General features: G+C 39.7%; 1 protein-coding gene and 1 long non-coding RNA gene across 4 annotated transcripts in view; both read right to left on the minus strand.

Moving 5' to 3' along the window:
* The window catches only part of CA8 (carbonic anhydrase 8), a 210,623-nt gene that overhangs the window by 113,930 nt on the left and 73,844 nt on the right, over window positions 1-22,849 (minus strand). The gene's annotated exons all lie outside the window — the stretch shown is intronic.
* Window positions 13-22,849, minus strand: part of LOC116742515 — a 41,030-nt gene continuing 18,193 nt past the window's right edge. Inside the window, exon 3 of the long non-coding RNA XR_004346481.1 lies at window positions 13-477. This is a non-coding gene — a long non-coding RNA (uncharacterized LOC116742515). The remainder of the gene's footprint in view (window positions 478-22,849) is intronic.

Genomic DNA, 22,849 nt, shown 5'->3' on the forward strand with positions numbered 1-22,849 from the left:
CGTGGCATGTGGGATCTTCCCGGACCAGGGCTCAAACCCATTTCCCATGCATTGGCAGGCGGAGTCTTAACCACTGTGCCAGCAGGGAAGCCCAAGCACATCTGTCTTAAGCCAGCCTGAAGGAGCCACTTCTCAACAGGATCGGATTTCCCCTGATGCCTGATTCCCTTTGACGTCTAGGCCACTCACAGTGCACTGAATACACTGCAGGCTGTAGTTCGTGTATTTCAGGCTTGACGGGGCTGAAAGTGAAAATTTTGTGTCCAGAACACATTAAATCAAGTTCCAACTTAAAACAACCTTCCTCTTGTGTCCTGCTTGCTGCTAAGAGCCGCTTTGAAAAACAAGAGGGTGAACAGCTGGCAGGCTAAGCAGTTCATATCTGTTCCTCACTTACATACTTGATCTTCTGCATCTCAGCTCAAGGACACATAGGGAGACTCTGGTCTCTGCTAAATTAGTAGCTGATGGAAGTCCCTTGATAAATTAAAAAGAAATGAATTAGTATCAGTGCTCGGTAAGGTGAGGCCTGAAGCACCTCTCTGGCAGAGATAACTTAGGATGACCCAGTTATGATTCTAATGAAGGGCCAAATAAGATGATATTCCCAATAGAATTTGAAAAATGAGAAGATCGCACAGTAATGGTAACCCACATATAAACAACAGCTACCATTTTCTGAGCACTCACTGTCTAGCAGACACTGCTAAGCTATATACAAACATTATCTCATTTATTCTCATAACAACCCTGAGACAGAGGTTCAGCCGTCGTCTCCATTTTACAGATGGTGCCCGGAAGCTTGGAGAGGCTCAGCAACTAGCCGGGAAACAATGGGCTCAGGTTTTAGATCTATGAAGTTGGACTCCAGAACCCACACTTAACTGCTATTCTGCAACTATCATAAGGAAGACATTTATCAAGTTATGATGTATTTGAGCATTTTTAATAGACACAGAATTATTTAAAGATCAGAGCCAAAATAGTTATCATGGCTCCAAAGTTGAAAAGGGGGAAGGTTTGCAAAAACGGACCCAGACATAGATATGAAAGTAGAAAAGCCTGTGCAGGCCGGTGAGGAGGGTGTTTTCTCATCCTCAGTGACAGCGCAGAGTAAATTTTCCCCAAATGGCCCTAATTCCAAGTAAGTAAAACCAAATAAATTCACACAATCAGCTTTCACCGCATTTCAACTTCATTGTTCTTCTCATGGAAAATGTCAGAAGTGATTATGAAAGAATTGGAAGTAGAGTCTGTGGGACGCCCCCTGCAGAATTCAAAATACGGGCTTGGGCATAAAATCTCCACTCTGCATTTGTATTTTCTTTTCACTAGAGTGAAGGAGTCTGGATCTTTGGTTTCTAAGAACATTCCAAAGATGTTATGCAGCTGGGAGAATGGTGAACAAATAGCAACCCTAAATGAAAATGAACCAAATTTTAACTCAGAAAAAAATATATATCACCTATTTTATTTCCATGAAAAGACCTATTTTGGAGAAGGGTAACAGCCTTTTCCCTGGTTTGAGTCATTCGTGTTGTTATTTAATCTTGGGTTTGCATATCTGAGAAGTTCTAAGATTCAGTGTTATTTTATGTAAACAGCTTCTAAACTTGGGTAATAGGGTTTCACTGCGGTCAAGGAGTTGGAACTCCGCACATTCACGCCATTCAGCTGAAGTTTTCCTAAGTTACATTTTCCCCTGCAGAACAGCCAGTTAGTTAATGTAACAGTGTTTAGACGAAAACATTTTGCCAACTCTTGTACCAAATCCTCACAGCTGTATTACACATTACACAATTAGAAAACCACAGGTATGAATCGTACGTATTTCTAATGTACTTAGTTTAGCACATGATAGTCTCCAGTTTGCTACAATTCCTTAGTGTTACCTGTTGAGAAGTCACAGGAATACCCATAGGGTTACAGGTTGCTTCCAGAGATCCTTTTGTTAAAGGAAAAGTTACAACACTGGAAATGTACCCTGTGTTCATTTGTGTACCTTCCTTTCGATCCAACATTGTGGCTTTTGCTGATTTAAGAGAGGCCAAGTGCCCGCAGAAGTTCACTCTCGACTATATAAACAATCTGGTAATCTTCCAAAGCATTCGAGTCATTAATAATGGTGCCTGGCCTCTGCTTTAGAGGAGCCGAGCTGGGCTTAGACAACGATAATATTATTTCATTTCCAAAAGCACCTGACAGATTGGGAAGGCTTATTAATTAATGCAGTTTGACCCAAATGAAAAAATAATTATTAATTTTATCACACTATGAAAGGAAGTGCAGAGGGATAAAGCAGCGACAAATATATATTAAATGCCTTCTGTGGGTCATGCGCTCTTCACGTGATTTGAACACTGGGTACAATGACTCCCAAGATGCTTCCAGAACAACCACCCTTCCTGAAGCTTACAATCTTGCTGAAGGGTGGGGTGGGTGGGAGGCAGACAGTTCAGACCTCAGTGGCAGGAGTCTGTGTTAAGTGTTGACATCCAGGAAGTAGAGGCCTGCACAGGCTGTGTGCAAAGCAGGGGAGGGGAGGGGAGGGGAGGAAAAGGGAGGCAAGTCCCCGTCTCAGCTTGTGTTTCGGAGAAGGAGATACACTTGTACTAAATAGGTTTTGCATTAGCCGAAACCCTATGCCGAAATCTCGGCCTCTGTGCGCCGGTGCTGAATCGAATCTCGGAGACAGAGTTCTGGGTGAAGTAGAAAAGAATAGCTTTATTGCTTTGCCAGGCAAAGGGAGACACAGTGGACTTGTGCCCTCCAGAAACTATGTGTCCCAACCTGAGAGGATTTGGTGAGGAGTTTCATAGCGATTGTTCAAGGGCGGGGTTGCTGATAAGGTGCAGGATGTGTGCAGGGCCCGGCATTCCTTTAATCTGGCCCCGGGTGGTCTCCTGATCTCTGAAGAATGCTTCATCAAGTAGTTAGCATCTTGCATTGGTTCAGGGGTTTTAGTTCTGCAGAAGAGCTTAAAGATATTGTTATGTGTTTCCCTTATGGGGGGGCTGGGACCCTGCCCCAAGGTGGCACTATTGTTTCTTTACTGCTCCTCTCTCATCTCTGCATCCCCTCCCTTCCCTGATTAGCAACTGTCTGAAAGGCTTCCACGCCCAGGAGCCCCACAGGGTCCTGCTCAGTTTCATTAGCACAACTGAATGTGATGAATTCTGCGAGTGATCTTACCACGGAGAGACTGATCCCTGTTGTACAGATCAGAGAAGGTTTCTTCGAGGAAGAGACATTTGAACTAGATCTTCAAGAATGGATAGGATACCAGGAGGCAGGGGTGGCAGGGGAGGACTTCCAACAGAGCAGAGACTTGGGGGCATTAGGACTGGAGAGAATTCAGGGCACAGCACACAGCACAGTGAGAGAGCCAAGCGCTTGCTGAGAAGTAGAACTGGCGAGGCAGGTGTACAAGATTTTCAGAAGGGTGTGGGAACCCCAGGAAGTGCAAAGCTAAGTCTTCCCTAAAACAAAGGTGTAAGTTCCTAATATGACTTCATTCAATTTTAAGCTATTAGTTCAATACAAGAAACACTGATTATTTTGCTACCAAAATCTCTAAAAGCAGAGGCCTCCCAAAGGCACAGTCTTTGGAAAGATGCCTGAGGCAATTCCTGTTCTCTTTCAAGTTCCATGTGCCATTGGATTATTTATCAGGCATTCAGAGAGTTCCGCTCTTCTGCCTAGTTGCCTGCAGTGAAGGAATGTAGACGCTTCTTCTGCCGTCAGCTTAGTGATCGTTTCTATCACTGAAAACCAGAGAAGCTTTTGTCCTGTGCTGTAGTGACACCACACCTCCAGAGATCATTGTAAGATGCTGTCCCTCTAGGGCAAAATCCTATAGAGACTTTTTTTTTGCCAGTCACTTTGATAAAGTTCAAAATACAGGGCGGGGCAAAGCTTTACAAATTTGGAGCCACAAAGCAGGTTTATCCCAAATAAGCAGGCTTTATCTGGATGTTGAAATTCCAGATAATTCATTAACTGATTCAAGGATTACTTCTGCCAGTGGAAATTGCTCTCCTGCCAAGAATAGATTTCTCAAAAGCTAGACTTCTGTATATTCACATCTTGACGGATTACGAACATTACAAATGAATGTTCTTATGTTTTCCGAGCTATGGAATTGGTCTTTTATATGACCAGTGGCTTTTGTGAATGATCACTTTGGTTTTTTTCTCTCAAACACAATTGGTGTTTTAAAGTACATTCTATGAGATTTTAACCCGTTATTATGAGATACTGTGAACTGATGAAAGGTAATATTAATGCTTTTGAGTTTTCCTACAGAAATTGAGACACATTTGATTTAAAAGATGGGGGAAGTGGAGTTTTAAAGAAAATCAACTTCTCACCCATGGCCTTTGCATGAGGCCTCCACCTCTCCCAACATGAGAGTTCTGTGATGCTGTTTTAGTGCTATTAAAACTGACTTCTTCAATAAATGTCAGTTTATTAACTGTCTAAAGACAACGTGAAGAATTTTAAGTCAAATCTTATTTCTACTAGGACTAAAACTAGATCTTACAGAAACAGACTCACAGACATAGAGAACAGACTTGTGGTTGCCAAGGGGGAGGGGGGAGGTGGGGGAGGGATGGATTGGGAGTTTGGGATTAGCAGATGCAAACTACTGTATATAGAATGGATAAACAACACGGTCCTATTGTATAGCACAGGGAACTGTATTCAGTATCCTGTAATGAACCACAAAGGAAAAGAAAAACTAAAAATAAGAAAACTGGATCTGTCCAGTTTAGCAGCTCAGCAGGTGAAAAGTTTTAAGAATTCTAAGTATGATGGTAGTGTTTCCAAAGTGAACAATCTCTCAGATTTCTCAAGAAGCTATTCTGAGGGTGAATCCGAAGCCCCTTTGGGATAGGACGGAAGTGATCCAGGGCAGGGCTCTGGAGGAGACAGAAGCTCTCGTACTTCTTCTCCGAGCTAGCACTTTAGACTTTCTATGGCAGCCACAGCCAGACGGCTCTTGGTGGGTGTAGGTCCATGCTGTTGGGCCCTTGCATAGTCACCACGGCCCCTGCATTCAGGGGCTCCGCACACCAGCACTAGGATCCCACTGGATCCTTTTTTGCTTCTTCTGTCTACTGGGAGCTCCAGGCGCGCCTTGACTCGTGGCAGCGTAACTCCCCCCTTTGCCTCTGGCATCACACAGAATTCCCCCGTGTGTGCTTCTCTCTGCATCTCTCCTTTCTCCTAAGGACATCATATTGGATTAGGACCCACTCTTAGGACCTCATCTTAACTTGATTTCATCTGCCAAGATCCTTTTTCTAAATAAAGTCACCTTTGCAAGTACTGCAGGTTATAGGACTTGCACATATCTTTTGGGGGACACAACTCAACCAGTGATGGTCCTCCAGATATGAAAATTTTAAAAGCACAGAGTAAAGCAAGGACAACAGTTGCCTAGGACATTGACTTTATCTGACATCAAACTGCCAGACTATGATAATAATTGTAATATGTACTACCTATGGCACCTTCATTATTAATAATATTAGGAAATCTAGAAGTTCTTGTCTCTCCCCACACCAGTGGTTCTCACACTGTGGCATGTAATATGTACTACCTATGATACCTTCATTATTAATAATATTAGGAAATCTAGAAGTTCTTGTCTCTCCCCCACACCAGTGGTTCTCACACTGTGGCATACATAAGAATACATTTGAACGCTTGCCAAAATGTAAATTATCAGGCCCCGCCCACAGAGATTCTGATTCCAAATATAGCTGTGTGAGCCCAGGAATCTGCATTTTGAGAGAGAACCCTCCCCCGCCCCCGTGCTTCGGAAGGACTCTGAGAAGCTCTGCTTTGTGTCTTTGAACATGCTGTTCACTTTGCCTCTGACGCCTTCCTTTCTTCTCCATCTTCAACTCCTACTCTTTCTTCAGGACTTAGCTCCAATCAGTGTCACCTCTTTGGTGAAGCTTTTCCTAACTCTCGCCAGGCTGGAGTTAGTCCATCAGAATGTCACAGCAATTTTCATGCCTCTTTTAATTTCCATAGTTATTTCTGTGAAGTCTTGTCTTCTCACAAGGCTATAAACTTCCGAAAAACAGAGATTTTCATTCACCTTTTATCTCCAACAGTTATCCCAGTGCCAACATGTGGCAGCCACTCACCGTACACTTCTTAGACTGATAAGTGCATGAATCCTGGGGATCTAGGTGTGAAAACTGTGACTGTGAATTGGTTGAGTTCCACATGATAAAAAGTTTATATATCAACATTTAGTCCTTTCATTTTCTCACTAAGTGACTAGCCTATGCTTTCTCCAGAAATCTCATCATATACTTTTCTTAGTCGCTTTATGGATAAGACCCTAAACCCTCAAGGACTGACATTTGATCAGCACATAAAGACTTCTTCTAAACAGAGAATAACGTTTTACCTAAGGTAAATAAATACCTAAATAAATAAATAAAGGAAAATTTTCCAGGAACAATTTTCTATGAGTTTCCCATCCATTTCAATGGTGAACTGCTTTTGCTAATTAAATATTAATTTGCTTGACCTGACCCATTTCTGCAGTGCAACTTTAGTCCTCTGTGGATCCATGTGTTTAATGAAGCACAGCATGACTGGGAGACACCTCTTTACTCCACCTTTGCTCTGTGAAATCCCACAAAGATGAATTTACTTCAACCCAAGCCAGAATCAAGTTGTTGATGTTGGTGACAGTGATGGTGGTAGTGGTGGCAGTTTGAATGCCCTTTCTATCTGCTATGATCCATTTTAGAAAAGAGCAGAATGTCAACGTGCTAATGGAATTTCATAAAGTAAATGCTATGGGTATTTAGAGAGAGTGAATCAAAGAAATTAAAACATCAGAGCAACATTTGATGCAACTTGAGAAATTAAATGATTTCTTCAGAAACGGCCTAAGAAACGAAGAATCTCTGACCAGAGTCTTGGTCTTCTCGTGAGATATTTATTACCTTTACCTGAATTTTAGCTACTGATTTGTGCCGAGTCAACTCAACAGACCTACAAGGCACATTCTCTTTTGCAGCACTGAACTATTTTCTCACAGTGATGAAGAATCCTCGTAGCTTGATCCACCCAAAGAGGAGCTCCTGATACATTGAAATAAAGTCATTCAAAGTTGGGTAACAAATAAAATGAAAATATATATGGAGCTTTTTCTGTACAATACGTAGTAATAACTATCCTAAAAGACTAAAGAAATTATTTTTCTTTTTAGGGTTTATTCCTCCAAACAAAATTAAAGGCAAAAATACATAATGCTTCCTGTAGATTCTAATGTATACTACCTATTACCAAAAGGATAAAGTAAAATTTTCTTCTTAATAGAAGGACATAAAATAATTTAAAAGATATGTACCATGAAATCACACTAGAAAAGCGCCTGTTTATTTGACTGCAGTCTCTTCAATCTTTCTTTGCCTTTCATGAGTAGGTATTTGTACCTAAAAAGAAATTTGAATTCCAAAAGAACAGGAAGAGTTGGAGTATAAATACAGGACCAGATGCATTTATCTTGTTTAGGTTTTTAAAGCCCTACATGTTCCACTAGTGACTAGGAATTGTAGCAAATGTTTTCCATATTTCAAAAAGAATACAATGAGCTACGCAAACATTTCCAGGATAATCAGGAAGAAATTTGCTGCAGTGAACCATGAAGAATTTTTTTAACAATGCAAGAAAATAGTCAGTGATTTTCATAGTAATCAAATCACTAACAGCTTCTAAATTCTGCTCCCATTAACAGTAGGAGAACAGATGAAGGGTAAAGAACTATAAATGAAAAAGGAATGAATCTTCCACCAACCAAATGGCTGTTTACACTGACAAATTGTCACATCAATCAACAATCCTTGGACCAAATAAAAACAACTGCATTACAAAGCTATATTCTTCTACGCTTTATTCTGACATTTCTCGCCCTCTTACCACCAAAGTAAATATATGTCTCCATAAAGACGTACATACACATGGAAATGGCAGTGAAGCACACATTGGGAATTAATTACTCTTTTGTTAAGAATGTCCTCCTTCTTGGGAACCTACTTTAAATTTTAAATATTTCTAGGAGTAACATGCATTATCAACTTACTGAAAATTTGTTTATCAGAGCTTTCTTCTCTGTGACCCAGTCTGCAAGACAGGAAGTAGGAAGAACAGAAAGTGAAGAAGGTGTACAAGGAGGGGAGGTAGGAACCTCAGAGACAAACAGCCTACCACAGGTTTGCCGGCCCTGACAGCCAGCACTTGGATTGCTTGTAAGCACACAAGCGAGTTTAGTGCAAGCAGAGTTCCCAGTGTAAATACCATTCGTTGCCACCACCAGCTACTTGGAAGACCAGGGGAGCACCAAATCCTTGTCTCTGTGACAGATTTGGGCATGCATAAACAGAAACCGGGCACAATAAAAGTTTCCTTGGTGAAAAGGAAGAATGCCGTTGCTCTCTGCCCTCTGATGCGTTCAGACCCCAAAAAGAAATTTTGATCTGACATGTAGACAATGGGCAATGCTCTATTGAATCTAATTCATTCCACATTCACATTATGGGAATTTGTGATTATTTCTTTACTGCTAAATGTGAGCAATACATATCCTGTACTAAGAACTGATCATCAATTACTCTCTAAGCAGAAAGACTGAAGTAATGGTGATGGTGGTGGTGGTTTTCTCTAGACATAATGGCCACCAGTTAGCCAATGACATAGTACACAGATGACACAATGGCTGTCTTTCCAAGAGGTAAAAATAGATTCACGCAGCTGCATATACCTTCTGTCCTAAATGATTCTATTTCATCACTATGAAGAACTTACCCAACGGAGCTCTACCCTACAGCAACTACACCTGCAGAAGTTACTTTATTTTCAAGTGTTCCAAGCTTTAGATGAGTATTATTTGAGAATCTGGCCAGTTAAAGGAGAGGTGGCAGGTTCTGAGTGTAAGGTGTTCAAAAGTCAGGATCCCATTACAGCAGCTATTCCAGGCAAGTTCAAGTATACATCCTAAGTCAGGATGGTCTGGAACTTACTGTGGGAAAAAGTGGACCCCTGATGACAGCTACCAAACAGAGATGCCCACACACACATTCAATCTGGTTCTAGCTTATCTTGCTGCCATCAATACTTGGAAGCTTTAAAAGGTAGCCATTTTTATTCCAAAACGTTGTCCTTGAAGTTTATTTCTCTAAGCCTCACCCTGCCTGTCCACCATACCAGTAATATATTTGCTGGAATGCAGGAAACCCAGCTAAAGAGTAAAAGATGTTTGGATGCTAACCAATATTTACACTGCAGCTGGGTGCGAGTCTTTCAAAGCCCTCAAAAATGTGCATATTGTTGACCTACCAGCAGCTGGGTGCGAGTCTTTCAAAGCCCTCAAAAATGTGCATATTGTTGACCTACCAATTTCTTTTCTAATAATTTTTCCAAAGAAAATAACTAGAGGTTTGTGCAAGGACTGAGCTACAAGGACTCTTATTGTAGACTTGTTTTATAATATTAAAAAAATAAACAAACCACCTGAATATACAGCTATATGAAATCTTTAAATAATTCATGGTGTATGTGTTTCACTAGAATATTTTGCTATCATTTAATAGTAATAACAATCTCTAAATGAATAGAAAAATATTGATAGAATAGCATTCAGGGGAAAAGCTTGGAATGTAACATTTTGTACTGTATAAACTGTAAGAAAAAACTGAAGGGACACACACCCCAACTCTAAGAGGAATTATAAGTGAGTGATGGGATTAGCAACTACCTTCTATAGTCTTCTCTCTGCTTTTCTATATTTTGGGGTTCCAAAGGAAAGACGAGATATAAGGGAACAGAAAGTTTATTTAAAGAAATAATGGCTGAGAACTTCCAAAATCTGGGGAGAGATGGATATCCAAGTTCATGAAGCTCATAGGTCACCAAACAAAATCAACTTAAAGCAATCCTCTCCAAGACACATTATGATAAAACTTTCAAAAACCAAAGACATAGAATCTTAAAAGCAGCAAGAGGAGAAAAGCTCATACCTTGCAAGGGAACCCCCATAAAGCTATCAGATTTCTCAGCAGAAATCTTACAGGCCAGGAGAGAGTGAGATGATATAGTTACTCAAAGTGCTAAAAGAAAAAGAAATCCAGCCAGTTTTTACCCAGCAAAACTGTCCTTGAGAAATGAAGGTGAGATAATGGCTTTCCCAGGCAAATAAAAGCTGAGGGAATTCATCACCACTAGACCTGCCTTATGAAAAATGCTGAGAGTTCTTCAAGTGAAATGAAAGGATGCTAATCAGTAACATGAAAATATACCAGACACTGGTAAAGGTAAGTATATAGTCAAATTCAGAATACTTTAATACTGTAATATGGTGAAGTGTTAACCACTGAATGCTAATTAAAAGGTGAAGGGCAAGAGTATTAAAAATAGCTATAGCTACAATAATTTGTTAATGTATACACAATTTAAAAAGAGGTGAATTGTGACATCAGAAACATAAAAGGATGGCAATAAAAGGGTAGAGTTTTTGTATGCAAAATTAAGTTTCTGTTAGCATAAAATATAGTTATATCTATAAGATGTTTCAAATAAACCTCATAGTAAAAATAAAGCAAAAACCTATAGCAGATTCACAAAAGAAAAAGAGGGAATCAAAGCATACCACTATGGAAAATCATCAATTTGCAAAGGAAGGCAGCAAGATAGAGAGAAAAGAATTACAAAACAGTCAGAAAATAAGATGGCATTATTAAGTCCCTACCTACCAATAATTACTCTAAATGTTAATGGATTAAATTCTCCAATCAGAAGACTTAATATGGCTGAATGGATTAAAAAACACACAACCCAACTATATGCTGCCTACAAGAGACTCATGTCAGCTTTAAGGACTTACACAATCTCAATGTCAAGGGATGGAAAAAGATATTCCATGCAAATGGAAACAAACAAACAAAAAAGCATAAATAGCTATACTTATAGCAAACAGAATAGACTTTAAGCCAAAAACAATAACAAGACACAAAGAAGGTCATTATGTAATGATAAAGGGGCCAGTTCATCAAGAAGAGATAATGATCATAAATATACATGCACCCAACATTGGAGCACCTAAATATATTAAGCAAAGACTAACAGACCTGAGGGAGTAATAAGCAACAACACAAAAATAGTAGGGGACTTCAATACCCCACTTTCAGTAATGGAGAGATAATCCAAACAGAAAATCAACAAGGAAATATTAGACTTGTACCATATTTTAAAACAATTGGACCTAACAGACATATACAGACCATTCCATCCAATGGCAGAGAGTACACATTCTCAGGTGCACAAGCGACATTCTTCAGGATAGATCATTTTATAGGTTACAAAACAAGTCTTAGCAAATTTAAGATTGAAATCATGCCAAGTATCTTTCCTGACAACAATGGTATGAAACTAGAGTTCAACAATAGGAGGAAAGTTGGAAAATTCACAAATATGTGGAAATTAAACAACACACTTGTACAACAAATGGGTCAAAGAAAAAAATCAAAAGGGAAATCAAAAAATATTTGGAAACAAATGAAAATGAATGCACAACGATGGAATGCTGCCAAAGCACATCTAAGAGAGAAGTTTATAGAGTTTAATGCCTACTTTAAGAAAAAAAAGAAAGATCTCAAATAAAAAACCTAATTTTACACTTCAAGGAACTAGAAAAAGACAAAACTAAGCCCAAAATTAGCATGTGGAAAGAAATAAAGATCAGAGCAGAAAGAAATTAAATAGACCAGAAAAACAATAGAAAATAACAATGAAACTGAGCTAGTTTTTTTTAAAGATAAACAAAATTGACAAACTTTTAGCTAAACTAAGAAAAAAAGAGGCTCAGATAAATAACATCATAAATGAAAAAGGACACACTACAAGAGATACCACAGCAATATGAAGGATCATAAAGACTACTAGGAACAATTATACACCAACAAATTGGATAACCTAGAAGAAAATAAATAAATTTCTAGAAATAAACAACCTACCAAGACTGAATCATGAATAAATAGAAAATCTGAACAAACCAATAACAAGTAAATAGACTGAATCAATAATCCATAAAGCCCTCCCCTCCAAAAACAAAACAAAACAAAACAAAAATCAAATGCGTCCACAGGTGAATCCTACCAAACATTTAAAGAATTTACACCAATGCTTCTCAAACACTTTCAAAAACTTGAAGAGGAGGGGACACTCCCAAACTCACTTTCCGAGGCCAGCATTACCCTGATACCAAAGCTAGATGAGGAAACTAGAAGAAAAGAAAACTATAGACCAATATCCTGATGAATATAGATGAACCAATTCTCAACAAAATATTAGCAAATTCAACAGCACATTGAAAAGATCATACACCACGATGAAATGGGATTTACTGGGGATGCAAGTATTGTGCAACTTTGGCAAATCAATCAATGTGATGACATTAATAAAATTAAGGATAAAAATCATATGATCATCTTAATAGATGCATAAAAAGCATTTGACAAAATTCAACATCCATTCATGATTAAAAAAAACTTTCAACAAGTAGGTATAGAGGGAAATTACCTCCTCATAATAAGGGCCATAAATGACAAGCCCACAGCTAACATCATACTCAACAATGAAAAGCTGAAAGTTTTTCCTCTAAGATCAGGAGCCGGACAAGGACACCCACTCTTACCACTTTTATTCAATGTGGTATTGGAAGTCCTATCCAGAGCAATTAGGCAAGAAAAAGAAATCATCCAAAGATTCATTCACACATGTCTGGTGTTGATGCTGGCCATTGGTCACAGATTGAGAAGCATCCTAGGCTTCCTTACAAAACCATCTCTGGGTTCTGAGGGTAAGATCATGGGAGAGTGGGAAGAAGGAGCTGTCTCCTTTCTATGACGTAGCCTCAGAAGTCACACAGGACCCTTTCAGCCATACTCCATTGGGGCAGCTGGGACAATCTGTGAGTGTCCCCACCCTCCCCTGACTCAAGAAGATGGAATATAACCTCCAATAGCCCCATGTCTTGGTGGGAGGAGTGTCAGTCATATTGTAAGAAGAGCAGTGGGATGGGATTGAATACATAAGAGGAGCCACCAACAGGAAATACAATTCCCCACAACCTTACATTCTGGTAAAGATTTTAGGATGAGCTCTGAATTTGGTCAACACCAGGAAACACATCTCCTCTTAGGACTCCATAGGCCATCAGAGAAGGGAAGGATCAGAGATCGTTTCTGACTAGGGATCAAGACAGGCTTCAAAGAGGAAGCAGTATTTGAGTTTTATCCTGATTGGGCGGAATTTCAATTCATTTATTCACTGTGCCTACTTGGTGTATGGAGAGTAGCATCCTAAGTGGAGAATGTAATAGAAAATTCTACTTCCAAAAGCACGTAGCTGACAGTGATCTCTAGAAAGGGGGTCAGGACTTCTTCAGTGGTGCACTGCCTATTAGCACTCTTGCTTCTCTCCCTTCACTGTCCTGTTCCATCTCGTGTTGCTGGAGGCTTACAGTGCTGCAGAAAGTGTGAACCATACTTTCCCGGCTGCCCTTCAGTCTCTACTCCAACAGAGAGCAGGACCCTGGAACACATATCACTAGGGAATTTGGGGACCAAGCTAGAAACTGTTTTATATTACTAAGGAGAAAAAATTATAGAAAACACACTGAATGAAATGAAACAGTCCATCTGTAGACCATTGAGTTGCCATTCTTTTAATCTTCAAAGAAACCAAATTTCTTTGTGAATTCAAGTATTCGAAATATATAGAAGCAAATATTTTTATAATTTCTATTTTGTTTTATTTCACTCTTTCCCATTCTTTATCTCTCCATCTCCATGTGATTCCAAAGGAAATAGAGATCACACACTTTTACTTGTTGATAAGGAAATGCAAGGAAAATTTAAATGAGATTTATAGTAATTAATAATTGGACCAAAGAAACTAGGAATGTCAAAGTCATGATCATGATTTTTTTTTTTTTTTTTTTTTTTGCGGTACACGGGCCTCTCACTGTTGTGGCCTCTTCCGTTGCGGAGCACAGGCTCTGGACGTGCAGGCTCAGTGGCCGTGGCTCACAGGCCCAGCCGCTCCCACGGCATGTGGGATCTTCCCGGACCAGGGCACGAACCCATGTCCCCTGCATCGGCAGGCAGACTCTCAACCGCTGCGCCACCAGGAAAGCCCCATGATTATGATTTTTTTAAATCCCATCAATTATTCTGTCTCTGAGCAAGTGAAACGTTCAACGCACTAGGGCATTGCTTTTTTTTTAAATAGCTCCAGCTCTTGCATTTTATTACAGAACTTAGTAAAGTAGGATATGCCCCAGATTTATACATCAGCAGTTCAGCAAAGAAATGTTCACTGCTTTTAACCCCATACACATGTAAAATAACTGACTCTGGGGACTCATTGAAAATTCCAAGCCTCATCTCTGATAATGAAAAATTGACCATAATTCAACTGTGATTTCTTTTAGCATATATATGATTAGCTTATAACTTTAGGCTTGCCTTGAAAGTAGATCATCAAATACCTTGGCAGTTAAGGACTTTGTATATTTTAGTTCTAATTGAGGATAAAGGCCTGGTTATTTAAAAACCTAGTGATTTCAAGAGACGAAGAATTTCATAGGGTGAAGACATTAATTTTCTAGGTTGGAGAATATTTTTTAACACAGAAATAGAATGGCCTTAAACTGCCACTTCTCCCTTCTGAAGCTCTTTAGAACTGGATCAGAGACAAAGTTCAGATACAGTGAAATTTAGATACACCAGCTCATCAGGTTTAAGCAGACTCAGAGACCTCACCACTGTGAGAAAAACCCTAGATAGTCGTTCTGTCATCTCCCCTCTGCTTAGAAGCAGTATTCTGTGATTCACATAAAGATTTAAAAGTATAGAATTATTACTAGGTGTGATCTAAGAAGTTGAAGGAAACCACATATGTATTCGTATGGTGATATCTAGGGTAACACCACACTATCAAAGGAATATAAGCATCTACAATAAAACTAGTTGATAAGAATTTCAAAGTATTACAAGTGTGGGTTGAACCGCCAATAGTGACAAGACCTACTTGATATCTCCATTCATGTGGAAAAAGGAAACTGGGGCATCTGAGTGCCCTGAGAACAGGAGAATTCAAAATCAACAAGAGCAACTCCCTAAGCCCAGCAGCACAACAGTCAGGGGCTCTGCAAATTCTGATTCACAGGTGAGAGCAAGTGCACATGGGACATTTTCCAGGATAGACCATATATTAAGCCATAAACAAACCTCAACATGTTTTGAAGGACTGAAATCATGTAGTGTTATTTCCTCTGATCACAAAGGAGTGAAATAGGAAATTTAAAATGAAAAAAAATTTTGCAAACTCACAAATATTTGGAAAGTAAACAACACGCTACTAAATAATCAATGGATCAAAGAAAAAATCAAAAGGGAAATTAGAAAATACTTTGAGAAGAATGAAAATGAAGACATACGTAGTACTACAACTTATGGAGTGTAGCTAAAGTAATGCTTAGAGGGAAATTCATACCTGCAAATGCCTAGCTTAAAAGAAAAAGAAAGATTTTTAAATCCACAAACTAGCCTTTCACCTTAAGTCACTAGAGAAAGAAGAGAAAATTGAGCACAAAGCAAGCAGAAGATAGGAAATAATAAAAATTAGTGCTAAAATTAATAAATAGAGATTAGAAAAACAATAAAGAAAAATCAACAAAACCAAATGTTGGGTTTTTTTTTAAAAGATCAAAAAATTGCCAAAACTTTAGTTAGATTAATTAAGAAAAAAAGAAAGAAAACTCAAAGTATTAAAATCATAAAATGAAAGAGGGAACATTACTACAAATATTACATAAATAAAAAGAATTACTGTGAAAAGGAATACTATGAACAACTGTGTGCCAACAAAGTAGGTAACTTCGATGAAATGGATACATTCCAAGAAAAATGCAAACTATCAAAACTGACTCAAAAAAACAGAAAATCTGAATAGACCTGTAATAAGTAAAGAGATTGAATTAATCAAAAAGTAATCAAAAAAAAATACTTCCCACAATAAAAAGCTCAGGACTAGAAGGCTTCACTGATGACTTCTACCAAATATTTGAAGAAGAGTTAATACCAATTCTTTACTGTAACTTCCAAAACATAAAAGAGGGGAAAAGAAACACTTCCCAACTCATTTTTGCCTATCATACATCTGATAAGGGACTTGTTTCGAGAATACATAAGAACTCTTAATGTAACTGAAGGTGGGGTCCGGCTGCTTACCACTCAAAAGGTAATAAAGAGGCCAAGGTTGGTGGAAAGGAGAGTTTGCTTTCTTTTGGATGCTGGCAACTAGGGTGGGGGAGAGGACGACTCCTGTCCAAAGGCCAACACTTTCCCGGCAACAACCAGGGGGCAAGAGCTTTTACAGGTGCAGGGAGGGGCTACACGCAGAAACAGCACAGTCAGCTCTGATAGTCATCTTGAAATTGGTCATCAGTGGTCTGATCGGAGTCATCTTGATTGTTTTAACTACAGTTAATTTTCAGTTCCAGGGTCGGTTTTTTCCCATTTCCTTGAGGCCAATTCTTGGAATTGTGGCAGCTTATGTCATGGCTACAGTCTGCTCATCATGTAGTTAACTTCTTCCACCTGGTGAGGGTTTCAGTATCTACAAGACAGCTCACAGGATATGGCTCATAATATTATCTATAGCCCCTGAGGAGCAACTAAAGGTCCTTGACTTTGCTTAATGACTAAACTGTTATTACTTGGTCTCCTTTGACTGTTTTCTTTTGTTTCTGCATTTTCTCACTTCTCTGATTAAATTTTATAGTAATGGCTCAAAGAGGGCGTGGTCAGTTCATGGACCTTCTTAGGATTGGTCGGTGGTAAGGTAAGTGGGAGTCGGCATCATCAACCTTCTGGTTCCAACCCATCTGGGGTCTCTGTGCTTGTGGGCAGCACACAGCTAACTTCTCCCACCTGGTGGGGGTCTCAGTACCTGCAAAACAGCTCAGGGATATTGTTGTGTATTTCTTGAAGGAGAACAGAGACCCTGCCCCAAGGCTGCACTATTGTTTCTTTTGATTGTTCCTCCCTTGTCTGGCATCCCCTCCCTTCCCTAATTAGCAAATGTTTGAATCTGCTTGTTAGAACTCAGGGAAGGTCATGGAGGCTGAATGAAGCCTATTTCCTGTAATCAAGAAACAGGGGACACAGAAAGGCTTTTGTGCCCAGGAGCCCCCAGGGTCCTGCTCAGTATCAGTCAGAATTGAGGACCACCTTCCTTGGTGTAGGACTTCTAGCCTCCTCAGTTCTAGAATGGTTCTTAAACCACAGCGATACAGATTTCAGTTCTATTCTCATGGCATTTCTTCTCCCTCCCAGGGCTAGACCACCTCCCTGTCCTCTGGGTCTTATGTCCCAAACCAGGCAGAATTCATACTTTCCTCTGTGACACATTTGCTTTCATATCCCCTCCCAGACATAAACGATCTGATAGGCTAGTCCCTGTGTATTGGTAGTGACACAGCCAAATCTCACTGTGTTGCCTTCGGACTTATGGATCTTTAACAGAAGACTCCTGAAAACGCAAAACTTTCATTCTTAGGGATACGTTCAAATCATGGCAGTGCAGTCTTTACAGCAGGTTATGGAGCTTCCCCTCAGAATTCATCCTGAAGAATTGCTTACCTCATTTGTATGTAACTTTTGTCTCGTTAGACCAACCCAATTTTCTGTTTAAAATCAAGCTGTCCCAACAGCAATGACAATGTAAACCACTGATTTATCCATCCATCTGTGATCCCAGCACCTCCCATTAGAAAGTCCCCGGCTCCAGTTATTTCTGGAAGGTGTTTTTATTGAGGAGGGAGGATGGTTGCTATCCTGTCTGCTATCACCCTGAACCTGTCATTTTATTGTCGCTCTGCTCCCATCCCCTTTTGGTGAGAACCACAGTCTGCTGCCCACCCAGCTGTTGAAGTCCTACCCACTGCCATAGATGCTGGAGTCACTTCCTGCCACTGGAATTGCACTCTGTGGACATTTTAATTGGTTCTAACCCCCCCGAAAAAAAGTAATTAGTCCTGTACTATTTCTTTATTTGTACTATATCAAGTTCCAAAGGATTTAAAGTCCAGAAACTTGTAAAATGAAACATGATAACAAGTAGGAACTGAATTTATAGAAACTTAATAGTTGAAAGATAAAAATAAAGCCATAGATGAAATAGTGCATTACAGCATGTACACTTGCTTGAGCTGGCCTGAAATTTTGACTCTGAGCTCTCTAGCAATCACTACAAAAACGAAATCATAAGCAAAATCTATTTAACTTTCAGTATCTGAAATCTGAGCGTAATGTCTCCTGTGGTAGGTCTTTATAAAGAAGTTTCTCTTTAATTTAGTACCCTGTATCTTCACCAATATTCTTATAGTAAACACAAGAATATCCATAAAGTATTTATAATATTCCTTCAAGGTATATCCATGGCATGTCATATAAACTGAATTCAGCAAAGTAATTTCATTGTAGGAGAACAAAAACAATGTGGTTTAGGTTTCATGCAGAACTAAAAGTGAGAGTGAGACTCCCCTGCTGGCGCAGTGGTTAAGAATCCGCCTGCCAATGCAGGGGACACGGGTTCGAGCCCTGGTCCGGGAAGATCCCACATGCCATGGAGCAACTAAGCCCGTGCGCCACAACTACTGAGCCCACATGCCACGACTACTGAAGCCCACACACCTAGAGCCCATGCTCCACAACGAAGAATAGCCTCCTCTCGCCGCAACTAAAAGAAAGCCCGGGCGCAGCAACGAAGACCCAGCACATACAGAAATAAATAAAATAAAATAAAGTAGAAGTAAAAGTGAGAGTATCTAGAAAATGGGCTACACGACTTTCAGGCACATGACCCTAAAGACTGCATCAGAGCACCCTGGGATCAAAGGAACCCTCCTGCCAGTGCCTAAAAGTGCAGGAGTTCCCTGTTGCCATTTAGAAGCCAACACATGTATTTCTGTAGTAGGCTGAGAGAGGGGTAAGGTTATAAAAGCTGAGACACCTAAAAAAAGTCATATGCAGAGTAGGAAGGCACCAGTCCTGCAGTGAGGGTGCTAAGAGTACGGGGGGACACAGGCAAGATTTTCTACTCCAATACACAGAAAAATGAGCAGCTGAGTCTCGAAGCTCTGTTATTTAGAACATGGAAGCAAGCGTCTCTGTATGGAAAATTATTTACCAAAATCTCAGGAAAAAAAAAAAAAACCTCATTGAAGCCCCTTTTGAGATCCAGCTTTAAGTAGTGTAACTACTCACCGAACCTCCCAGGATAGCTGGCTGAATCGGCCCTAACATGATTGACCGGACTGACCTGCTTTATCGGGCTGTTCACTATTGGCCAGCTGTAGGTTAGCGGAGTCTGTTAAAACTTATGAGTTCTTAGTTTCTGAAGTCCTTCTTTCTGGAAATACTTGTAAAGGAAGGCTTTCCAGGTGTCAATTAAGGTCACTCTTTGTTCATTGAACTCAAAACATATGATCCACTTATAATAAAATGTTTGTATTTAGTTTCAGGGACTCAGGATGTGAATTTTATTGAGTCCTTTTCAATTTAGGTATGTTCAACTGAAAAGTAAGCATTTTACTTCTATCTAAACTTTTTAAAAAAATGTAGACCCCTTCCAAACACCCTCCCCCACAAAAATCAGTACTTTTTTTAAAGAAGAATATTAACAATCAAATGTAAATTTTTCACCTTAGAAGTAATCATGGTAAATCCCACTAGACGGTGCTGGTCAGATATTGTGGTTTGACTCTAAGTTTAGGAAAACGAAAGAACAGACTAGCTCCACAGGAGTAAGGGTTTCATTTATTCATTTACTTACAACAGCTTCAGCTGACAGGAATATGTTTCCCAGAAAAATCAAGAAAAAAGTCACAAAAAAATGGTCCAAAAACTACTGGAGACACAGTGACAAAATAGAAAATAGTATTGTTCCTAAGAAAAGGTGAATCACAGAGCTGTAAACATCAAATTAACAGTTTAATATTGCTGCTATAACATGTGTTTACAAGATGAAGCTATGCTGAAAATATGCATAAAATCGGGACAAGTCATCAACACTTGATATGTTATAAAGTCATTTTTGATCAAGACATTCAAACGCATAATTTCCCATTCATATACCGTAGTTAAGAATCCACAGTGCAGGAGACATCAGCCATTACTGCCAGAGTTCAGACTGATGTTTAAAACCCAAGACTCTAATACTTCCTTCTTTGATTCATCCCATGTTGAAGAAATAAATGTTGAGAGCAGAAGACCTTTCAACTAGATAGAACACTGTGTTAAAATGAGAATTAAGGGAATTTGATTTTGACATGACCCCATCAAATCCCAAACCTCAATTTGCTGATAGAGATCGGAGGATAAGCAAAAAGGTTGAATCTACACTTGTGTGCCAGTAAAAATTCCATTGCAAGTTTTACAGAGAGAACAACTGACCTTTGGGAATGTACAGGGAACATGGTTGAAATACCAAATAGAAGTCTGCAAGATGAAACTTATATTTCCAGCAACCGAAAAGCAGAGTAAAAACTCACTGTTAGGAAAACTTTGCTCCTGTCAGCAGCATATCCCAACCTGAGCTCTCATATTTGTTAAATGGGAATATACAATAAAAAATACCTGGAGCAGGCAAGGTCCTGACAGCCAAGGCCCATTGTTTACATGTAGATCTTAGTCTTGGTGATTGTGCAAAGACAATCGTCAAACTTGGGTAACATGAATTTAAAAAGGATCATGAACTTTATGAATCACTCTGCAAACCAAACCATATTCCTGTTAATGGGTTCTCAGGTCTTGGTTTTTTGTTGTTGTTTTTTAATAAATTTATTTACTTATTTATTTTTGGCTGTGCTGGGTCTTCATTGCTATGTGCAGGCTTTCTCTAGCTGCGGCGAGTGGGGGCTACTCTTCGTTGCGGTGCACGGGCTTCTCATTGCGGTGGCTTCTCATTGCGGTGGCTTCTCTTGTTGTGGAGCACGGGCTCTAGGGGCGTGGGCTTCAGTAGCTGTGGCACTCGGGCTCAATAGTTGTGGCTCGCAGGCTCTAGAGTGCAGACTCAGTAGTTGTGGCGCACGGGCTTAGTTGCTCCACAGCATGTGGGATCTTCCCGGACCAGGTATGGAACCTGTGTCCCCTGCATTGGCAGGCGGATTCTTAACCACTGCACCACCGGGGAAGTCCCAGGTCTTGTTTTTAAAATGTTTCAAGAGTGTTCTAAAAACTCTCCAATTCAGGGGCTTCCCTGGTGGCGCAGTGGTTGAGAGTCCGCCTGCCGATGCAGGGGACACAGGTTCGTGCCCTGGTCCGGGAAGATCCCACATGACGCGGGCGGAGCAGCTAGGTCCGTGAGCCATGGCCGCTGAGCCTGCGCGTCCGGAGTCTGTGCTCCGCAATGGGAGAGGCCACAACAGTGAGAGAGGCCCGCGTACCACAAAAAAAAACCCAAAAACTCTCCATTTCATAATACTGGTAACTCACGAGAAATAGCAAGTTCACCTTTATACAGATTGCTTTTGTGACTCTGTTGGGTCCTAAAATCCATGTCAGAGTTGAACAGATTTACAGGTGAAACCTTCCAGGATCTTGCATAGTAGCCTGATTCCAAGTAATTCACCAAAAGAAAGAAACAGTTGATGGGGTCTGTTGTGGAAATATTCACTTAACATCCAGCAAACTTTACAGCACAGCTATTATGTGTTAGGCCCTGGAGGTCTAACCTGCCCTCAGATGACTCAGGAGCTAGTTTGGAGACAGACACTGATCACATTCAGTGACAATTACAAGACAGTGTTACCTGCTTCTTGTAATCAACCCAATCATGTCTCTTATGACCAAGTTTAGAGAACAAATGCAGTTAAATAGGAATGTCCTAGAAATGAAATACAGAAATAGACTTAACACAGTTTCCATAAATAAAACTGAGGACGTTAAGAGCAAAATGCTGAATCTGGAGTTTCCTAGGAAAAGGGTGAAAAACTGTGCTTCAGCCCTTTGAACAACCCAATTACCAACCAAAATCATACGAGACTCAGAGACTGTGTTAAGGGCTTAGACCTGTGCTGTCCAATGTCACTTGTGTCCAAAATGCACTTGAAATGCCACAAATTGAACAAATTGAGGTATAATTTTTTTTTTCTTTTTTTTTTTTTTTTTTAACATCTTTATTGGGGTATAATTGCTTTACAATGGTGTGTTAGTTTCTGCTTTATAACAAAGTGAATCAGCTATACATATACATATGTTCCCATATGTCTTCCCTCTTGCGTCTCCCTCCCTCGAGGTATAATTTAAATGTAAAATATATACTGATTTTAAAGACAACATGGGAGGAGGAATGTAAATTGTCTCATCAGTAATTACTTTATGTTGATTACATGGTGAAATGATAATATTTTGGATAATATTTTGGTTAAATAAAATGTATCATTCAAAATAATCTCACATGCTTTTTATTTTTTAATGTGGCCACTAAAAAATGTATTAATTACATATATGGTTCACGTTATATTTTTATTAGACAGCACTGTCTTAGACTCTTAACCTTAAGGCATTTTCCTTACTCTTCCTTACTCATAAATTTAAGGCATGGCTTAGACTCTTGAACTAGAGAAAACTGAGTTCAAATCCGCATATTAGCTGTGTGACCTTTGGTGAGTTACCTAACCTCCCTAACCACTTGCTATATACCCAGGTACTGTTTTAATCAGTAAGGATCCATCAAAGACTTCTTTTTAGGA

The sequence above is a fragment of the Phocoena sinus genome, chromosome 17 (assembly GCF_008692025.1).
Source record: "Phocoena sinus isolate mPhoSin1 chromosome 17, mPhoSin1.pri, whole genome shotgun sequence".
In the NCBI taxonomy this organism is placed as follows: Eukaryota; Metazoa; Chordata; class Mammalia; order Artiodactyla; family Phocoenidae; genus Phocoena; species Phocoena sinus.